At 38.4% G+C, this 20,210-nt stretch overlaps 1 protein-coding gene and 1 long non-coding RNA gene across 3 annotated transcripts in view; one reads left to right on the top strand and one right to left on the bottom strand.

Annotated features, from left to right (window-relative positions):
• Positions 1–20,210, bottom strand: part of KCNB2 (potassium voltage-gated channel subfamily B member 2) — a 224,321-nt gene that overhangs the window by 195,633 nt on the left and 8,478 nt on the right. The gene's annotated exons all lie outside the window — the stretch shown is intronic.
• Positions 15,841–19,667, top strand: LOC310767319. 2 transcript variants are annotated; one of them, XR_014550867.1, is made up of 3 exons: positions 15,841–16,612; positions 18,531–18,660; positions 19,569–19,667. It is a non-coding gene; the product is annotated as an uncharacterized lncRNA (long non-coding RNA). The 2 variants fall into 2 exon arrangements; XR_014550868.1 differs by lacking the exon at positions 19,569–19,667 and having other exon boundaries at positions 18,531–19,327.

Raw genomic sequence — 20,210 nt, 5'->3', positions numbered from 1 at the left:
TACTGAAGCAGCACTTACACAGCTTCCTAATGCTCCTCAGCTGGCTTTCCAGTGGGATGGCTCCGGTGGGACTTGGCTCCCAAAGTAAGCAAATAAATAGCAGCAACTCGGCAGCAGCTGTAAGGGACAGGTGGTGCAGAGTATGAACCTGTAGGTTGTCACCATCACCAAACCAGAGTTTCCTCAACCTCACTGCCACCTCACCACACCCTACCCCCATCCTAGTGACTGATAGTGTTACCAACACCAGTGCTGCCATGCTCCCTCCTTATGCACTGCTACTGTAGCAACTGGGTTCCCACTCCACTTCTTTAAGGTAATGCCTCACATACCTATTAAACCAGAGATGCAAAAGTGAATACATGTAAAACCTAACAGCTATTCTGACCATCCAGATATACATTATGACCAGTGAAAAGCGCCAGTAGTGACTGAACATTAGATAGTGAATAAGACCATTGAGCACATCCAGAACAAGGAATCTTAATTTATTGTAGTTTGTTAAATATTAGCATAGGAAAACTGATGTGTATATTGTGGGTGGGTGGAATCGATAGAAAATTAAAAGCTTGGACCAGCATTTTAGAATGATATGTGTAGATAATAATCATGGAAGGGTGTAAGAGCATGGGGTCGCAGGAAGGGATCCACACTATCCATACTATAAGAGGCATTAGATTTAGATTCCTATTTAGTTCCTTTATAAAGGAACTAAAAATGCTAATTTCCCTGGCATATCACAGAATGCCACTTTTAAAAGAAAAGATTATTCCTCCTATAACAAATATTAAGATAAAAAATTAAATCTGAATAAAATTATGTAAAACCTTAATTAATAAAAGCATAAAACAAACCTATAATTCTGACTCTTCCTGTCAAGGCACAGAATTAGCTCTTAAGAATTTTCTCCACTCATAACTTACTGCAGATAGAAAATGTGCAGTTTACAGCTGCATATTTATCTAGCACACTTAGTGGATAAAATTGTAGACTAATGGTTAGATTTCTCTCTGAAATATGTTTCAGATATTGCTCTTTGAAGGCATTAGCAGCATGCAACTTAAAAATCCCAGATGAGTTTGCCTCCTGGTGGAGTATTAAATCTTAGCGCCTTCTTGGTAGATAGTGGGAAAATGCATCCTAACCAGATTTTTAAAAATTCAACCTTGCTGGAAGAATCAGACTACACAAACTTACAAAGAAAAAGTGGTGAAGATTTTCAACACTATACTATAAAGAACTTCAGCATGGTTTATTCTGAGCCCCATTTTAATCCCATTGAGGGCCTCATAACATTATTTTAAGCCTAGCAGAAGCTACACTGCACAGCATTTTTCCAGTTCCTGAGTGCCAGCTGGATTTCATGGGACCCTTTTAACATAAAATCAGAAGAAACTATAGGACATACAAAAACACTTTGGCAAGTTTTCAGGATAAGGGAGTTCTAGTTGTGGAGTAGCTACTGAAAATACCTTCTTTTTGGTATATAAATCTGCACTCCAGATGATGTTGCTGGATTTCAGAATATGGCTTTTCAGACTTTTTTAACCTGACCACACACAAAGCAATCAACAATGAGACAAGGGTTATCATCAAATTATAGGTGAATATCCCCCATCATGATTTGGAATTGGGCCCGGTAAAATTAGATATTTAAATTAGCTCTTTACAAATTATAAATAGCTCGGTTAACTCTGAGTGCAGTCTGTATATCATTGCATTCCTAAAGATACTACTTTGAATGCAGCAAATCTAAACACCCTCCCGAGCCTCTCTAGTCATACCGACTTCTCCTTCTCACTTCCCCGGCCTGGCTATCGCAGCAGGGAGAGCCTGCATAATCCTCCATCCCTTGAACCTGCTGCAATACTTCAAGTGTAGACATGGTGCCAGGGTGGCACTGTCGTCTAAACCACAGAGCCTAGGCCTTGCCAATCAGAAGGTCGGTGGTTCGAATCCCCGTGACGGGGTGAGCTCCCGTTGCTCAGTCCCTGCTCCTGCCAACCTAGCAGTTCGAAAGCACATCAAAGTACAAGTAGATAAATAGGTACCGCTCTGGCGGGAAGGTAAACAGCATTTCCATGAGCTGCTCTGGTTCGCCAGAAGCGGCTTAGTCATGCTGGCCACATGACCCGGAAGCTGTACGCCGGCTCCCTCGGCCAATAAAGCAAGATGAGCGCTGCAACCCCAGAGTCGTTCACGACTGGACGCTTTACCTTTACCTTTAGACATGGTGCCAACGGAAATGTAATTTCCCCAGGGGTCCCTTTACCTTTACCTTTAGACATGGTGCCAACGGAAATGTAATTTCCCCAGGGCACCCAAGTCCTTTGTATGGAGATCATGCAACATAGATCTTAAGTGTCCCAGGGCAAAATACATTTGCCAGGACCTCTGTTGCCTATGTTGCTGTGAGGGCAATGATAGTGATGCCTAGGAGGGAGAAAGAAAGGCCTTCTGATAGACCTCCTTGTTTCTGCTGCCACCAGACAGGCGGGGGGGGGGGGGAGCAGAAGAAATACAGTCAAGGAGGGAAATGGTTTTTTTGCTCAGATTAAATCCAAGTTAGAGTTATAATGCTGCCAAGCTGCCAAGTGTTGCAATTACAGACCTTAAAGTGCACCACTTAAAAGTACGTACTTATAACTTCTAAGGGTGGCAGAGTTTGGCTGTTATTTTTCATTCACCACCGTAAGTTTTAAAAGGGCACCAGTGTTTGTATAAAATATATAATACTTTCTTTGGTCTGTCTGTACTGAATATTAAAACTAAATGTAAAACAATTGATTTTTATGTTGGACCTTTTCTTCTTTTTATTTATTTCCTCCAGGGGTGGGGGGCATCCTTTAAAGCACTTCAGCTCTTTTGGTTTACCGGAAGCATAGTTTGAGATCTCCTAATTTTTTGTTTAGGCAAGGATTTGTTTAGGCAGGAACTCTACAGTTCTATGACTACATCATTATTATTCTTTTCTGGAAGACCCATGTTTATAAAGATAAGATATTTTGCTTCTTTACTTTTCCTCACCAATGATTTAGAAAGGCTAACAAAGCTTTCAAAACCACATACTGGAGGCTTTGACCCTTGCAAGATTGGCTGTAATCATCAGCTTTTTATTGGCGCCTTGAATAATTTGGTTTGTTTCATTTGGGGGGAATTTCTCATCTATTGATGCTTTCCCCCTGCATTGCAGATGAAAATCTAGAAGAGAATAGTCAGGACATATTGTATTGTTATAGCACTCAATTCACCATATATAATGGTATAATTCAGTGATTTTAGCCAGCAGCCTTTTAGCAGACTCAATATAACTGACTATACTTTGGATGATTTCATTTTTAACAGCACTTATCTCCCTTTTATCTGGAACAAATAAATGATGAGCAAATCAAATATTCTTCAGGCATTTCTGCACTTATTTCTCTGCTGTATGAACAGCAATTTCTAGCACTGAGACCACATTCAAGATTTTTACAATAATATATTTCCCTAGTCACTGAGGAAAGGCTTCTCATGCAGACTGTTCATCTGCTGCAGACATTGTAATTTTTGGTCCTGAGTGTAAAAACTGACAATATGAGAAACTGACAAGCCCTTGGTTAACATTCATTTCATCCCTCTTGTTCAATAATAACGTATGATAATCTTACAACCTAGAGTTAATTAGTTAACTAAAGGCAAGATACATACTTCAAAATACAAAATATCTTGAAACCTTCTGTGATGTGGCAGCAATAAAATAATGGCATCAGTCCCTACAAATGGACAATTTCCAGCATAATTTGCTTTATGTGCAGTTCCTAATGTTTTTCAGACATCCAAATGTTTCTCAGATAACTTTTCAGCTATCAAGCTTGTGATATTAGTATAACTGAAACAAAGAAAACCCTAAGTTTTCTGGGCTATGGAACATGCTCCAATTCCATTAAGCAGTTGAAGGAACAAGTATGTAGCCGCTTTCAGCTGCTTTATAGTGCTGCTATAATTATTTCTTCATAGAATGTAATTTTAAGTGTATCTTCTTAGCTTCATCTAACCCATATCTGATTTCCCAGGCCACATTCCACATTTACATGACCATAAATTGTTTGAGATTGTGACTGGGAAGGGAGAAAAGTGGTTTACTTATGTGGGGCCCAGGCCATTAAAGGCTTAAAGGATGAAAGTTAGAACCCAGAATTATCTATCCAAGGCCACAGAAAGCCAATTCAGAGACACTACTAGTGATAGAGGTAAATTCAGATTTGGGGGTGGGGGTGGTTCAAAATGCTCCCCAGGTGTCATGCATAGGAGAATCACTGCTGGTTAAGGAGACAGAAATAAAGCCACTGTTGTTAGTAAGTCTTCCCTATTGCCTCATCTCCCTTCTCATCTCCCTTCTCAAAAGTAAGGATTTTTTGGAGGGGAGGGGTGGCAGGATCTGGCAGAAGAGGACTAGTGTTTTTCAAGCCTATAAACCCCTGAGTGATCCTGCCCACCTCCTGCCAAGTATTTGTTAGAAAACTAAAAAAATAAATGGATGTATTTCAAGGCGCGGGGGGGGGGGGAGCAGAAGGTGAAGGGAATTTCCTAACAGTAGATGTTACTGCCATGATTCCTGTAGGGACATGTATTTTTCTTTCCCTTCTATACTTTAGTTTCTATTGGAAAGAATGTTTCATATATATTTCCAGCTTTGCAGCAAAGAAATACAGTATTATATATTAAATAGTATTAAATACAAACATATCTTGAATTAGCACCAAAAACAGTGCTAACTGGTTTACATTATTTTTGTTTTCTAGGGAAGAGCCTTATGGCCAATATTTCTGATGCCTATAGCTTTTGATATCTCTTTAAAAAACAAACAAACACCACTTTGTACTAAGAGATCAGCCCAATGACAATTGATCAGCATTACTGTAATTTGTTTTATGGCTCCCTATAGCTTAGAATTGCCTTCTGAGTTTAGATGTCAAATGTTATTTTGATCCTCTGTAAAGCTTTTGATAGTACAGTTTTTATTTGAACTGCTTTGTTGCCATCAAGTGGTTTATAATAGCATTTCATCACAGGCAAGAAATCACTTTGAAACCAAATCCATTACCAGATATCTGCCAATCGTTTTTAATAAAAGGAAATGAAATCACATATGGAGGCTTTATTTGGGAGTTTGGTTTCATAAAGTGAGAGGAGTATAATTAGTACATGCGAGACAAAAGCATCACAGACCAGATGTTTGCAAACTGTTGGAATGGCTTGATGATACTGATTGGCTTTTTTGCATCCCCTCTGTAATCTTTTTTCTCTATGGATGGCAAAACATCACTTGTCCAGCTAGCTTGCTGGATTTCCTTGGATAACCAAAAGCCCAGACAAATAGAAAGGCTACAGTGGGAGTATTTACAGTGCCTTTCAATAATGTAGAAGTGCCAAGAAATTGAGATGTGCTTAAATATATATTAGGAGACACCGTTATTAACATTTTATATATTTTGTAAGTTGTACTGTTTTTATTGCGGGCATTGCTGCTTGTGACCCATTCTGAATGTTACAAAGTTTTTGAAGTGAACGTGTGAATATGCATGCACTAGATGTACCCAATGAACTGTAGGGGCAGGAGTCACTATGGGAAGGCCTAAAAGTCGAGAGAGGAAGTTGGCTTCTTCTGGTGAAGGAACTGAATAATACTTCTGGGCTTTTATCACATTTTATAAAATACATTGAATTTATGTATTTGCCTGGCTAGTTATGAAGGGGATTGAGAATGAATTCCTGTATGTTTTGTAAACCGCTTTGAGGTGTTGTTGTTGTTATTGTTATAATCAAATGGTATATAAATTTTTGGGAAATAAATAAAATAAATTATTTGTTATGCTTGTATTGTGATTGCAGGGCTATGTCCTTTAAGTTGCCATGTATAAGTTGCTATTTGCTGATGCTGTATTATCACTAAGGCTGTTTGCAGACATGCAGGAAAAGTTTTTGGACAATTCCTTAACAAAGCAGGATCTGTGTTCTTTATATTTATTCAGCAACATCCTCACCATCTGGGATAATCAATCAGAATCCTGATTTTGGCCTCACCTCTGGAAAAATGACATGGGTAATAAACCCCAGCATATGTTTTCTGTGCATATGTGCCCAATTTAGTAATGCTGTACACCATGCTCCATAGAGTACAAGCATGTGAGCACCAAATAGCTGGAGCAGAAGAAGAAGACAGAGAGTGAATAAAGAGGTGAGTGGAGAGCAGCCCATTTCCAATCTTTTGGACGGCATGGGTAACTCAGCAAACCTGCTGTACCTGGAACTGGGTGTGGAGAGTGCAGGTGAATAGGACACAGCTGTTGGGAACCTGAAGAAGTACCATCCTCCTCAGGTAGGCCTGCCCATAAAAATCAAGTTTAGAGTGAGAGACTAGGGGCCACTGTTCCAGGAACTCTTCTAATTGTGAGACCTTTGTGCTTGAGCTTAGTTTCCATCTTTACCACAAATGGGGTTGGTTTGGCCATGGTTCCCTCTCACAATTAAATCATGATGCTTTGACTCAGCGAGAAATGGATGGAGTGAATGAATTTTCCTCACTGAGTGGCCCCTGCCTATGTCCCATCCCCCCCTCAGCAAGCCACTGGCATGCATCTTTGACATTACCAGCTAAATCCTGTAGAGCATCATGACTAGTCTACTTTTGGATCATGGAATCAGAACCACGGAACCACAGAGTTGGATGCTTGCAGGTTTCTTTAATAGACATTTTGCTACATCCCCAGGAATGAAACATTGTGCATGAGCAGAAGTAGCTTAACTGTTGAAAAAGAACAGTTTGCGTATTCTGAAGTTTGTTTCAGGGGGAGTTTGCTTATTCTGAAGTGTCTGTGCTTAAGGAATCAAAACATGTATTTGAAAGCCTACGGGGGAGTGACTTCTTCAGGAGGGGACTTGGAGAAAGGGAATGGCAGGCAGGGCAAAGGTCACCAACATCCCTTTTCTCAGCTCTCACCCACCTTTTCCTGAAATTTTATATATATATATAGAGAGAGAGAGAGAGAGAAGGGGGCAGTGAGCTACAGTTAGATGCATTTGACTATAATGTGTACTTTTCTATTATCTTTATACACTTTTTTACTTTTAGCCTTTCATGCAGCTCATTATGTAGAAAAGCATAAACCACTAAGCTGAGCACATCTCCATCTTTTATTCATATGCTGCATTACATCAGTTTAGACAGGACAGAGTTTAAGCAGCATAAGTGAAAGTGGGTACATTTCTGACTGGATGGAGTTGTGTTTGGGTCTGGTGTATCTACCATTCTCTAGCTACATGATGCTGGTTCCACCCACCCTTCCGTCAAATCTTGAATTTATCTTACAACATCCTCAGTGTTTTCCCCAGAAGTCTCCCCCTGAAATTAAACATTTCTGATTGATTCAGTTTTATAATGACTTGCATTGTTTCTGAAAAGTAACAGCCAAAAGGGAGCTGGGTAGAGAAAGGCAACCTGCAAATGCAGAATTTGCTGTTTATAACACTTAAAGACAGCTTAGACAACTGCACAACAAAATCTTGGCTGATTTCAAAAAAGGTCATACTTTATTACTTCAGAAGAACGTTGCAATGGCAAGCCAAATGCAAGCCATGAAGGCAATGTAGCTATGTGGAGGTTTGCCTATTTCTAACAACTGGGTATCAAACTGTAATTATTTATGTCAAACAGGAGTAATTAAGATTGCAATGTCCCGAGTAATAGCATTCATTAGTGCTAACACAAGCAAACCATCAATACAGTCCTTCGGGAAAATGGGAGCATTTAACATCAAATTCTCTATTATTAGTAGGAAAAGGAAAAGGAAAAGGAAAAGGAAAGGATTATTTTCTGTTTCATCAATTTCTCAATCTTAAAAAAAAGTAGTTGCTCACTAAAAAGTTTGAAAGGCAGACATGTATACTGTAAACACTGGTGTTGAATTCCATTTCCACAAAACCCACATCTTATTTTCATGTTAGGATAGTTTTATCATCCTGCATATATTCTTGGAGGCAGATGGTGATTTTTCTTGAGAGATAATCTGATGATCCCTGCTCTGGCTTTCCTCTTTTAAATACAGCTGATCATCTCATGAGTCAGCTGTTCCACAGTCTATTTAACCATCTGGATTTAAAACTTGGCTCAAATTATGAGCATGAAATGCGTATTTCCTTTTTATTTAATTTTATTGTGAGTCTAGCATTTGGGAACAGCATAAAAATATAATTTAGAGATAGCGCCAGTATTTGCAAGTTATATAACTTCAGATTATTGGTTAATTAGTTTGGTTTTTAAATTTGCAGCTAGTATTTACCAGACTTGCTTAAACGTCTGGTGTCAATGGCATATTACATATTCAAATTCTTGGTATTCTGCTATTAAGTATACAAATTCAATTTGATCCACATATTAATGTGAACTTAGCCAAAATAAGATCTGAACCAAAACTGTCGCTATCTTTCAAAATTCACCCTTCTCTAAATTTTGTGACACAGTTCTCTAGCCAAAATACATGTATAAGAAAGTGTATAGTAGGGGAAGGTGTGAATAAAACTCATATTTAGGGATATTGTTTGCAAAAAAAGTGTATATTATGTTATATTAGAAGTGGAGTGAAACTAAAATTGACTAATTTGCCAAAACCCATTTGCTATGCCATCCTGCTATACTCCATGATCTGGGGGTAGCCAATGTGGTGTCCTCCAGGTATAGATGGACCAATGGTCTGACTCAGTATAAGGCAGCTTCTTGTGTTCCTTGAAGAGATTTTATACCCACTTGTCAAAGTGGGCCTGAGAGGGTGGTGAGGAAAGACAGTGGCCAACCTGATGTGCAAGGAGTTCAATCCTGCTTTCTGCAAGATTTGAGTGCACCAGTAAGTATAAAAGCCTTTCTAGAATTCAAGAAAGAAAGGTCTCTCTAGTATTTTGCCAACCTAATGCCCTCCGGATATGTTGGAGTACAACTTACAACAACAACAACAACAACAACAACAACAACAACAACAACAACATCCATTTAAATTATTAGCCCACAGCTCTACTGACATAGGTATTTACAAACAAAGGCAGAGAGTACTGTCACAGTTTTACAAGCGAGCCAAATGTTCTTCAGCCACAACGAAGTAGTTGCGAAACAGTCATTAATAGCAAATTCTTATCTCAATCCCATCCGTACTTATGGATAATGAAGTATTCCATCACCAGCTAAGTATCCAATTGGCAGCAATGAATTAAAAAAATATATATGTTGGTTTTGGCATGGTGCTTTAATAGCAACATACTTCTGAACATTATCAGAGGTGCATGTGGGAAAATCTGAAAACAGCTTTTGGTGTATGCAAGTCATTAAAAGTCAGTGTACACCATGGTTTAAGGTCAGCTGTAAAGAGAGTTCATATACGCATTAGACTATGGTCCCTGTGTTGCTACAACTCACCAGCCTGGCTTTTGCCTCTACTCTTAACAATTAATCTTCAGTAGCTTATTTTCTAAGCTAAGAATGTTAGAATATTATTCACCTGACACTTTGCTAAAAGATGCATAAAACTTCTGCTGCCACTGCTTTCTTGGCTTAGAAGGAGAACGTGGCAAAATAATGTTTGTGACTTGTTTATATAACCAAGCTCCAGAAGATGATAGCTCAGGTTTTTATCCCAAGGTGTTACCCTGATTTTTTATTTTATTTTTTAAACCCCTGTACAAATGGGGAGGGGAATATCCAGGGCTTTTCTTGAATAGTTCGTCTGCATCCCTAGTATGTAGATAGTGAAAGTAAGGGAGAGGAATCCCTTTTCTTTACAATTCCTCAGCAGCAGGTCTAGGCAGCGCTCAGAGGTCCGCCCTTATGCATCACCCAGACCCTCTGCAACATAGCAGTTTGGGGGGCTGCTCGGTGCAGAAAGCTAAACAGCCTCAATATTTGTAGGCACTGTACCCCTGGAGTACTAGATGCTGAAAACAAACAAGGATGAGTTGCTACTGAGCTCACATTCCTCTAGGCAATGTACAATAAAAAGTTAAAACAATCCAATATAACAATACAACTAATCAATCAGTAAAAACAATAAGCCAAGCAGCTAAAATCAGTCTTCAATTCCAGAGGAACAACTACCACCAGTTAACAGAGAACAGGTCAATAAAAGATGTTAAAAACCAGTTTAAAAATTTACAAGGTTTTCAACACAATATGTCACCTGTGCTTGGAACGCTGCTACAATCTATGTTCTATTATCCAGTTCTGTTAACTTGGTCATTGGTGGAGATGGGTTTGCCTGCCTTGCTGGATCCGTGTGACTTGTTGATGAAGTTTTTACATTGTATACATCTTACATCTGAGATACAGTACCCTACTTTGGGATTTTTAAAATAAAGAGTAGGCAAAAATATCTCAAATAAATAAATGAATAAATAAATAAATAAATGTGTTCTAGTACACCACAGCTATAGTGTTTGTGGCTCACAAAATCTCAGAAATAATTGACAGTTCTTTGCCACAACTTATTTCAGTGTACTTTCTCAACTATACTACAGAAACACTGCCATCCAATGGTTGCTATATTAAGTTGTTGTTTGAGCATTTGTCAAAAGGCAGAAAAAAGTAGTTGAGCATCTTCATTATTTTGAATGTTTAATTGATAAAAATATGCAATTTAGATTTGGCTCAGAATCCAAATTTCTCCCATAGTCAGCTGTATGTGAAGTTGCCATTCCAACCTGGCCAGTTTTAGGAAGTAGAAATGTATAGGAAATAATCAAAATAATCCAAATCTTTGCATGAAATTCAATGGCAACAAATATATTTTATTGCTTACAGGCCAATGCTCTGACTTAATTGGTCATTTAAACAGTACTAATGACCACAACCCTGTTTTCAGCTCATTCTGATATTGTACTGTTACACACTACCCAAATCTCAGAGCGAAGTGAGATTCCAGGGGTCCAGGTCTGTGTTTCCTTTGGAAATGAGGCATAGCAGAGACTGTGGTGTCTTTAGTATATACGGTTTATTTATACATATATACAACCTGAGTCTAGAAGGAGTAAATTCAGAGCATTCACATTCCAAGAGAATCTCTTGCTTCTCCCATAGGCACAGCAGTCTTGGCTCCAAAACAGCAAAATACCATGTTCTCTGTCCCTTTTACAGCCTGTCTGCCCACATGGTACTCTGATCCCAACCCCTTTCTCTGCAGCTTGCAAACTCCAAATAGTAGGGTAGGAGATATGAAAATAATGCTAATATAGTTCACATCTGGCAACCAATGTGCCCCTTTGATTTCACATAGTACATGAGCAGAGGCGTCTAAAAAGCCTAGGACACAAATTTTCATGGCTGTGTGGTAGCTTTGGTGGCTCATTTAACAAAAGTAATGTTTAGCATTAACTCTGGAAATGGATACTTGATTATGACCAAACTAAGCCTCCTAGGAGGATTTTGCTCTAGGAGGTGCAAATATCAGATGCACATAAAATGGTTGCTGCCTGTACTTCCTTTTGCTGATCCATCCAGAATCCCAGGCCAGTTATCTTCCTTGCTCCATTCTAGGATTTCGAAACTACTTTTTCTCTATTCACTATCTTCATTCTATCCCCCAATGAATATTGTTTATCAGTCTTTTGTGGTAACAACCAAACTTTAAGTGCTCATTAACGTTGCTTGCTAAATCTGCTACTTCACAATTCTCTGCCAGTTCCCATTTGATTTTTTCCCAAAAAAGTGAAGCAAAGGCTTCAACACTGGCATAAAAGCTTTAAAATCTGAACACTGTAATGTTAAAAGCTAAAAGGAACTGATCTCCATCCTGCTGCCCTCAGAGGAAAAGTTTGAAAATGGCACTGTTCAGATTGTTCAGCCACAATTAGAAGGGCTCCCTTGACTCCCCCGACTCCCAAAGCAACTGAAAACTACATTAGGAAATGATTGTCTTTATTGGGAAAGGGAGCAGCGGAACTCAGACTATATCATTACCCAGCAAGCTGCCTGATGGCCAAACCAAAAGAGCAAAGTGCAGGGCAAGGGGTTACAATGTGGTATATTAGCATGAACTTTGCTTCAAACTTTGGTGGATTTCCTCTCTCTTCCAAATTGCTATACAGCAAGAAGCGAGAAATGCTGCCTTATCTCTGGCTATTTGATCTGGACAACTTGAGATAGATTTGATAGTTACCCATCTAGGTAAGTGCTTGAAGTCAGCCTTGCAGTAACAATAAAAAGTCTGCAAGATTTATTAGAACACACAATGTTTTCATAGTCTGCCAGCCACATATTCCTAGATTAGTTTTTTTTGTGGACATTGAAGGTCAATAAGAAGATGACGAAGGGAGGGAGGGAGGACGAACTCTTCCCCAATTCCCAGAACTTTTCAGCCCAATTACCCGGAAGAAATGAGCATTCTCTGTCAGCTGGCAAACATGTGGAATTTGTTCTAAGATCACATGCAGTGCAGTCCTGTACATGCCTACTCAGAAATCAGTCCCTTTGAGTACAATGGGGTTTTGAATTCAGGTAAATGAGTACAGAAATGCAACCTCAACAAACCCACATATTGTACTTTCTAGGATCATCAGAGGTCCCTCATGTACTATTCTTAACATGTTTCAAGAACAGATGCAATTCTCCTCTTGCTGAATTTTTTTTACACTTACATGTATGCACATATACGCATCTTGATATAAAGCCATGCACAAGAAATTAGGGGGGTGATATAGGATTATCAAAGTCAGATTCTATTATCAAGAGGTTGACAAGTTTCGCTTCATAACAAAATAAATTAGCAGATTCTACAAACAAGGTGTCTACAGATGCATCCTTTGGTCCCTTGCACCCTTTTCTTTTCTTTTTTTTATTAAATAAAGTTTTTTATTTATACAACAAGAAAAAAGAAAAAAAACAGGAAAAAACCACAAATACCAAATTACACACAAATTACAAAAATAACCATAGACACATAATTTTCTTAGCAAACAATAAAACATCTATTGGTCTTAACACTAAAGACCCAACCTCCCATCTATTCCATATTTCAAATTCATATTACTTATTGCCAATACACACTTTTATCATAATTAAACTTATTCTCAATAAATCTAATTTCTTATATCTACCTTGCAACTATTACTGAAGTTCCTCGAATGCTGCAACAGAATTTAAACTACTATATTTATTTTTCAGATATTCTTTGAAAACCTCCCATTTTGAAACAAATTCCTGTTTTGATTTATTCTTTATTTTTTCTGATAAACCATCTAATTCGGCATACTCTGTCAGCTTTTAGATCCAATCTTGTATAGAGGGGATTTCATTACTCTTCCAATTTGCCCTTGCACCCTTTTCAAAGAACTATTTCTCTAATTTCTTTATCTAATTTTATTTTCTAATTTTTTTCCTTGGTTATATGTATTTTCTTTTTCTTTTGTATTTTCTTTTGTTGTAAATATGTATGTTTTCTAATTTGTACTTAATAAATTTTTTTAAAAAAAGAACTGTTTCGGCAACCCCCCCCCAAAAAAATTAGAAATTAGTACATTTTATGTGACGCAAATACATCTGGAGTGAGGGTGAGGTGAAGAGAAAAGGTGAATAAAATCTCATGCCTTTGTGCCATAGAAACTTCTGTGTTTGATCTTGTGGCAACCGTGTGCGGCGCACTGCCACACGCATACATTCCATCGTCTGATAGGTAATTTTTGTGCTCCTGGACCTGTGCACCTGGTAGGGGAGGTTTCATGAACCCCTAGGTATGCCTCTGGGTGTCTACAGTGAAAAGCGCAGTCATGCCAACTCCTTGTTAAGAAATTAATTTTTTACCATAAAATGAAGAGAGAAAGGAGAGGCAGTGACGTGAGTAGGGATGGGCAAATCTGTCAATTTCACCCCGGCCAACATTTTAAGATCCAGTTGAAAAGCCAGACACTGGAAATGTGAAAGCAGCCTTTCAAAATGTTTCCATTTCCTAGGTTTTCTTCTCTCACCCAGCTAATGCTTTTAACACAGATGCCTAAAATAAGCATCTTATCCATTTCTGCAAACGAGATGAACTATGCTATGACACTTAGTGCATTTCCCCCTACCCTTTACCACAGTCCATTAGTACACTACACCTGGTGCTTGTATAAACATGTTCATCTTCATGTAAATTAAACAGAGATTTTTAAAACATTATATACAAGAGGTAATGTGTACACAGAATAGGAATCAGCCAAGATCTGTCAGTTAAGTACACATCTGAGTGCTAACTCCAACATACAAAGGCAAACAGAATCCATTATGGGGCATGGTTCTTTTTCAGAATGGGAAGCTAGCCTCCTCAAACTAAGAAATATAGTTCTGTTTTACTGGGAGCACGAGACACTTACTTTCTACTTAGGTATATAAAATGGTAGTAAATATGTCTTATCATGAATTGTGTATGCATTCCATGCACCACAAAGACAAAATAAACAACTAAGTCTCAGGAACTGTGTTTATGGATTATTATTTTTTAAAACAGTGCTTCGTTATCTAGAAAAAACTTAGTAAGAGCCATTTTATTAAATTATTTTACATACAAATTCAGCCAGCTATGTGAGACTTTCACATCCCATATGAAGAATATTTAACATGCTCACAGTATCTGTTGGTTCACTTCCAGACCAGGACCTCAGTTGGAGTAACTTAACATTTTCTTTCTTTTCTTTTGCTATTTCCCTGAAGAGGAATCATAGAAATTTAGAGTTGGAAGGGACCACTAGCGTCATCTACGCCCAACCCTCTGCAATGCAGGAATCTTTTTGTCCAATGTGGGGCTTGAGCCCACAATGCTGAGAATAAGTATCTCATGCTCTACTGCCTGACCTATCCCAGAATAACAAATAAGACAATATTGATCCTTGTGCTTAAATGGCATGCAGTAGAATCACCAGCATAATGCCTGCAGCTACCAGTACTTCATGTGGAGCCTCAGTATAAATCGTCTTAAAATTCCACAATGCATGCGAGACTTATTTCTTCTTCCTGCTGAGTTCCTGTTTGCACTGGCTTAGCCTCTTCTACACTGAGCACGTCCCTTTTACACTTGGAAACCCAGCCTTCCTTCTATTCTGAACAGGATTGGTGCAAAGAGCTTCTCTCTGTGAGAGAACATGACAATGGCTGCTGTAGATGCCTTTTTTGCATTGATGTGGTGGCTGATAGGGGTGGGCATGCCCACACCATTTTGTGGTAGTCTTATTTGTTTAGATGTAGCAACCATTTTGTGTTATGCCACAGCAGCGTTTTGTGACTAGCACCCACAGCACTTCCTCAAAATTCCAATCATGGTCACTGGTCAAAAATGGTTGGTGACACCCTGGCCTACGATTTCCAAAATATACAGGGCTGGCATCAGGTTTCAGGAGTGGATCCCTCAACTGTAGTTGGTCCCTCACTTTAAGGGTATAGCTGGTGGAGATGGTCCAGTGGTGAATGGGAGCTCACATGGCTGGTCTCACTGGCATGGCCACCATTTGAATTTCACCATAATGCAGAATCAGTGCTGACAGCCATGCTGGGCCCATTTCAGTGCAATCTCACTTACTTTGATTTATCCACAATGCAGTGCCTGTGAATTATGCAACAGCACTGCATTGTGGGGAAATTACGATGACAGTCCTGAGCCTGTGCTGAGCCACAAAAAAGTTAATGGGGGCCTACAGGCCCAGGGCCAGCTGTGGTCGTGGGTCCCTATCCACTGCCTCAGAAGGCCCTAGCCTTTTGCCTTCAGGCACTTTCCTGAAACTCTATAAGCTGTGTTGAGCTTGCAAAGTGCACTGCAAAGTGCACTGTAGAAGAGGCACCTCTTCTCCTATCCTCTTTATCTCCTACCCAAGACTCCTGTCCCTCCTGCCCTCATTTTAATATCCACCAACTACCACACCTCCTCCTGTTTGTATACCTTTCACATATGTATATCCTACTTCTCCAATGAATGCCATACTGTGGCAGTTAAGATAGCGAATTGATTTTAACAGAAACTGTTGAGCATACTGAGCATCACAGCAATCCCACTAACTACCAGGGGAATCTTCTGTATAATTGCTATGCATACGGTTGATTGGGTGTTACTTAATAGTGTTTTTATGAACAATGTAATGAAATTACACCTGAGAGATGTAACTGCTTCCAGTCACTAGAAATAGAAAATCTGATGGAGCTTATGGTTAGCATTTTAACAGCAACAGATAGTAGTGTATATTCAACTTTCTGTATTTAGTTTCTCATTTAGGAACTGAGCTAAATGGCCTCATTCAATACAGCTTCATGATGATGAGCTTAGGTCCTAGCTATCTGAAAGACCAAATTCCCTCATACAAACCTGTCCATGCTTTGGGATCTTCAAGGATGGTCCTTCTCTTGGTCCCACCCAGTGCTTTTTTCAGCCGGAACTCGCTGGAACTCAGTTCCAGCACATCTTTTTCTAGGAAAAAAAAGCACTTGTCCCACCATCCTCACAGGCACACTTGGTGGGGACACAGGAGAGAAGTTAATTGGGTCCCTCCTTGCTGTCCTATCAGCAAATGAAGACCTTCTTGTTCCAACAGGCTTCTATGAACTGACTGCTTTTAATTAAAGGGCTGGCACCTTATTGTAATTATTGGTATGTTTTAAACAGATGTGATACATAGCTTTAATTCTATTTTGTATTTTAATGATGTATTTTTCTATATTTTTAGTGGTTCTTGTTTTTATCCATAAGCCGCCCTGAGTCCTGTCAGGAAAAAAGGCCGGGTATAAATATATAATAAATCTGAAGCCGCACAAATTAGATCCTTTGTACTGTATTGCCTGCTTTCTTTATATCCTCAACTGTAAACTCACTCCATGTGCCCATTTTTCTCCCTGGGCCCCAGAATTCTCCTTATAGTTTGGCTGGTTAGATATTCATATGTATATTTTATAGTTTGTGTCTTCCAACTAAACCATGAACATTAAGTCAAGAACAAACCTTCGTTGCAGCCCATAGTTTGTTTGAAGTGACATAAACCACAAGCCCAGGTTTGGGCATAGCGCTAAGCCAAACAATGGCTTAGCACCTGGCAGTCGCAAAGGAGGGAGAGGAGAGAGGCAGTCACAAATTTCTCACTAAGCACCAGCATGCGTACTCATTCACTCCAAGCCATAGTGTGGCTTAGTGTTATGTATGAACCCAACTTCCTGTGAACGTAGAGAAAAAGGAACAAGGGAAGTCCTATTAACTTGCTAAAAATTCAAATATTACGACTGGAAGTCGATAGGCTCTAAAGAGGCAGGGAGGTAAAGTGGATAATAATGGTGTGAATGTGTATTATTAAATGAAAAATAAATAAATAAATTATATATATATACAATAAAAATAAAATTCAAAAATTACAAAAACATTAAACAGCAATCACTCTAATTTTATGGCTTAATTAGTTGAAGTAATGTTGTATCTGTCTAAATAGTTCTTTGTCTTCAAGTTCCATCAAGCAAACGTTTGAATTTTGTATCAGGTACGTACTTGATTGCAGTCACAGCTATATTTATGGACAGATTTCAGTATGAAAAATTGCTCCCTTTATAATGGATTTATAATGGAAATGCAGACACTACTCTGACCATTCCAAGGCAAACTGTGCTGCTAGAATATTTATTACATTCATTTTGTAGCTATGCAACTGCGAGCCTCAGTTTTAAATGAAGGAGAGCTTTCCTGACCTGTGTGATACATGAGGTGCATCTGATTTTAAAACACAAGTTCTGAGTGCCCATTTTACTTAAAAGGATTGTTCTTGGACAATAATGTGAACTCTACACTATATCAAATGAAGAAATTAGTCCACAAATGAAAGCATTTATTTCTTTTGGTGTACAACCATTGTCAGTTATTCTGAGTTATGCACCTACTTTGCCCCTTAACACTTGCTGGATCCAATGATTTGAGAGGTCTGGCACCCAGTTTAACACACCAAGCCTTGATTAAATTCCAACAGTTGCTAGATCCAAGGATTAGAAGTCTGGCACCCACAAACTCAGAAGCAATTATATTTTATGTTTCTAACCTGACCTGGAACTGGCAACAATGGAAGATGGGATAGAACTCTTTAGGATATAGCCACACCCACATTGCAGCTGCTAATGATAAAGCGCACATATATATTTGTGTGTGCTGAAGACAGGAGACACAAATTACCATGAAGAAAATCCAATATTCATATGAAATGATCATGCTTGATTATCCTATTTTTAGAAAGGTGTCAAGAAAGAAGTACTAAGCATTTATAGCTCAGTCAGTGCAACAAACTACAATATCAGCAAATGTAGAGATTGAGACAATTAGAATACAAAGAACAAACTGAACAGCGTTAATATTTACATAAAATCTCTAAAAAGGCTCTTTTGTTGCCTAGTCCAACATTTTTAGTATCTATCGCATTTATCAACCTGCTCCAATCCACTACACAGGCAGGTAAAAACAACAACTACATATGCAGATTCATATACGTACAATGTAATACCTCTCTGGTTTCTGTTTTATATTTTTCAGTGCCCAGATGCCCCTCATGTTTTATCTGAAGCATTTCCTTTTGCAATCCTTGGGCACTCTCCACTTATGGCTTCTGAACAATACCTCTTCGATTACAGTTCATTCTGCCTTAAATGAAAATATGGAGCAGGTATGCACAAATAGTGACCTGCTCAGCCTGTGCTGGGACCTCTGATACCTGTGAATTACATACAGCCATCCCTGAAAATGGACATATTTTCTTTATTGTTTTTCATCTTTTCTGTCATATGCTCTAATAACTGATCCTCTATAACTAGATTTTTTTTTCTGGACAGAAGTCAATAGTTAAGTCATACAGCTGAAATTGGGAAAGAGTCTCTGGATCCCAGAAAAGGTGCCTGCTAATTCTTTATTGGTAACAGATACTGGGCACTTGTGGTCAGTTTCTACAACAACACTGACTTTCCAAAAACAAATGTGTTGAACTTTTTACAGCTATATATAAAAGTCAAGGATTTCTATCTGTCTATATTGACACTTGGTATGAAGGCTCTAAAAACATATGCCACGTCTTTATGTTGCTTTATATATTTGCAATAGCATTTTCCAGTTTTGTCTTGATACATCATGGACAATTTTGCTTGTCTCTTAATAGCAAATAGTTTAGTATGTGAGCTGTGTTGGTTGATTCTTTCTTTTTTCCTGTCCTTTCTGTGCATTCTGTTTAAAGTTTTGTAGGGGTTTCGGGGGGTTATGGTACAATGTATTTATGTTTATGTTTTTAAATGTAAATTGTTTGGAGATCTTTGGATAGTAAGTGACTAATAAGTCTTATATTATAAAAAAGTAGCAGCATCTAGGTCACCCTGTATTAGTTTTAGCCAGGTCATTGCAGCTGCTGACACTTTTTGACTATTTTGCCTAACCTGACATTCTTATATTAAGATTTACATCTTTAAAAAATTAGGGATTATTGCTTACCTATATGAGTATGAATATTAGATCCAGTTCAAAGAAAATCCAGAAGGCTTCTGATACTACCCTTACATATATTTGGTTTCTTCTTTTCTCCTTTAGGAGAAGCTCAGAGAGATCATTTGGGAAAGACTTTTTAAAGAAATGTTAGCTCCTTAAGAACATTTAGAAAACTTCTGAAATGTGTTCTTGCATGTTACATTTAGCACTATTGTATAAATAAATAAATAACAAATCATTTTATAAAACAAACTAAGTTTTCATAAAGAACTTGCAAGTAATTTGATAAAATATTTTATATCCATATAATACTTGTTAGGGACCCACACGAAATACAGATGTACATTCTTTAATCTCACGCATTCTACTTAACACAAGCAACCTGAAGGCTTACTTAGCTACTGGGTTATGAGAACTTATCTGTAAGAAGCATACAGTGATAAGCTAGTCAGCTAGTCCTTCCATTAAGCCTTTGTCACGCATCAAGGTTAATCAGAATATGCCAAAGCAATAGGCCTGTTCAGGATAATCAAGACAGTTATAATAATATTTTAGGCAGGAATTTCAGATTATCCATATTTACCAGACCAACTTTGGCCACAAACAATGAGAACGTCTTCTATGTAAGCAGTGCTTTTTCCCCCATAGGAGTACTCAAGGGTATGCATACCACCACCTTTTTTTCTAGAAGAAAAGCACTGGTTAAAAATGTGGCACTTAATATAACAACTTCATTGTGAGTGC

The sequence above is a fragment of the Podarcis filfolensis genome, assembly GCF_964270895.1.
Source record: "Podarcis filfolensis genome assembly, chromosome: 7".
Taxonomy (NCBI): Eukaryota; Metazoa; Chordata; class Lepidosauria; order Squamata; family Lacertidae; genus Podarcis; species Podarcis filfolensis.
The sequence above is the reverse complement of the archived record's forward strand: the minus strand, read 5'-3'. Positions and strand labels throughout refer to the sequence as shown.